The following is a 2,758-nucleotide window of genomic DNA, read 5'->3' as shown; positions in this document are numbered from 1 at the left end:
ATATCCATGTTTTCACTTCCTATTTTCAGTTGGGATATTTTAGAAGTGGAAATATCTGACAAAACGAACCTGATTTGATTCATCTCTTTCCACTAGCTAATCCATCACTAATTAAAATGATATATATATATATATATATCCGCGCGTGTGTAGTCTAAAATGTAAGATTTATGGTTGAAGACCATAATTTTAAGATTAAATTTATATTCTCACCTTTTCGCAATGATTAAATAACCTTTCTTTTATACGTTTCTATTAAAAGAATTTTTTTTATTCAAGAATCCGTTGATTTACGATGATCGGTCTATTCGATCGGGTCAATTTTTTTTTTCTTCCCATTAATATCGATGACTCTAATTTGATTTTGGTTAAAGATTTTTTTCGGAAAAGAGGTTTCCCTCAAAAGATTGATTGAAAAGTACCATAAGTTTTATATCTGGAACTATGATATACCATTATATCTTCATAATGCAGTCCCCGTTGGTCGATAGCATGGATAAATAATATAACACTGAAAAGTACACGCTAGAGTTTCTCACTGAGCACTTTAAGTAAAGGCGAAATCCATACGATAGCATTTCTCACTGAGCACTTTAAGTAAGGTTGGGACTTTCCACTCAAAGAAAAATGTTATAACATAAATTTCTGGAAAGCTAAAAGAAACACTCAAATGAACGCAAACTGAAGACAGAGTCACGTGTTCAACACGCTGTCCTTAACACAATAGTTGATCGGTACACCTCAAGAACGAGTGATGCCTATACCCTGTGGTCAAGTTGTATGCAGGATAAAACTGCTTGTTGCAAGTACTGTTAGCACAACAGTACTTTCCCACTCTTACGAACCCAACAACAATTGCACATAATGAAATAAAGGACCACACAGAGGGAGAGAGACAAAAAGAAGAGGATAGTAGCTCTTCTGGACACAAAATGAAATGAAGAAGAAGAGTTCTTTTTATAGGCGAACAGAGGAGGTGAAATCAATGCACATTAATGTGCGAAATAATTCTGCATGCTAAGTAATGTTATCAAGATGTCGACATAATTTTGTCATCAAACAGTCAAAAATAAATCGAGGGTTTATACCATTAGATCTTCATAATATAACATAATGCAGTCCCCGTTGCTATCATATGGATTTCTCCTTTACTTAAAGTGCTCAGTGAGAAACTCTAGCGTGTACTTTTCAGTGTTATCTGGAACTATGATATACCATTAGATCTTCATCTTAAATCCATACGATAACATAATATTGAATCTGCACTAGATTCTCAATCCTACTCTCTTAGGTAGAATTTGCAACTCATAATTTTTTAGAGTATGGTGAATATTTGTTTTATGAAGTGTGTCATTTATTTGGCTTTGTTTTACTCATTTCCTAGTGTAACTTCTCCTGAAGCAGCCGACAGAAGTTGGTGACCTTCAAAAGGTTGATCCTAAAAAAGCTTGTGAATATTTCAGTAGTTGCTTCAAAGACTCATCAACTGTTGCTGTTGTGATTGTTGGAAATCTGTATCTTGCTAGCGCACATCCTCTAATTTTACAATACTTGGTAATTTCTATCACTCTAACAAGCTGCTTGTCCTTGAAACAGTTTTAGCGAAGATTTGATGCTTGCAAATTGTTGCTTATGGTTGCTTCTGCATTGGTGTTATAATTACTTTCTACTAGAAAGTTGGAAGTTGCTGCATCTAAGTACCATGGTTACTGCCTGTACCTACATTAGCAATTGGTAGAGGTGAATACTTGTCCTTGACCAGTAGAGTTTAAAGTTCTGCGAATTCTGTGTCCTGTGACCAAGGAAGTTGGTGCCCATCTCATAATCACTGAAATTGATTATAGAAACCTTGTAAATTTATTTGGATTTGGATTTTTCTTTAGGTTGTAAATTGATTTAGATTGTTTTTTAGGACTTGTAGCAACTTTCTTTAAGACATGAATCCTTTTTGTGTAATTTACAATGTAATGAAAATAAATTATTATTTGATTTAATCTGAATTTGAATTATCATTTGAGTTTCAATATAATTTGAGTTCCAATTTAGTGCAATTTGAGTCTGAATCAGAATTATTTCAGCCTAGTCAGAATTGCTGAAGTCAGTCAGCAAATCTGAATTGTTTTTTTTTTTTTTTTTAAAAATAAACTAATTAAACGACGTAATCCAGTTGTCGTGCTTAGCGTCACCTAGAAAGCATTGTAATTCAGAGGAAAACTGGAAGTGTCGTTCCATAAAAAGACATTAAATCTACGGCACTTTCAGCGGCATCTCCAAAATGTCTTATTTCTCTCTAATACGACATTTATGAAGTATCTTAAAACGGCTTTTTTCCACTAATTTGTAGCCTCATTGATATTAATAGAATGTGAATAACAAATAAGAAAAGTGTTAATGCCAAATAGTACGGAACCGGGTTTCGCCATCAAGGGGAGCTAGATTTTTATTTTGGGAAGTGAGAAAAGCAAGGGCTTTCTAACTATGATGTCTTCACAAAGCAAGTCTCAAATCACTGTATGGATAATGATGATCTAGTACCATACTCTATGAAGAAGTCTGCAACTAATATAAAAAGGAGTGCATCGACATCGGATCTAACACGAGACACTTCAGGCAGAGACAGACTCAATAAACATAGATAGGCTTAAAACCATTCCCTTTGCCTCGTCTGATATGTCGAAAAGACGTGCTCGTGGACTAAAAGTTTATGAAACAGGTGGTAATTCTAAAGTTTGGCAGACGAATTGTGGTATACCCAAAT

This window comes from Papaver somniferum, unplaced genomic scaffold (genome assembly GCF_003573695.1).
Source record: "Papaver somniferum cultivar HN1 unplaced genomic scaffold, ASM357369v1 unplaced-scaffold_117, whole genome shotgun sequence".
NCBI lineage: Eukaryota > Viridiplantae > Streptophyta > Magnoliopsida > Ranunculales > Papaveraceae > Papaver > Papaver somniferum.
This window is presented reverse-complemented; position numbering follows the sequence as displayed.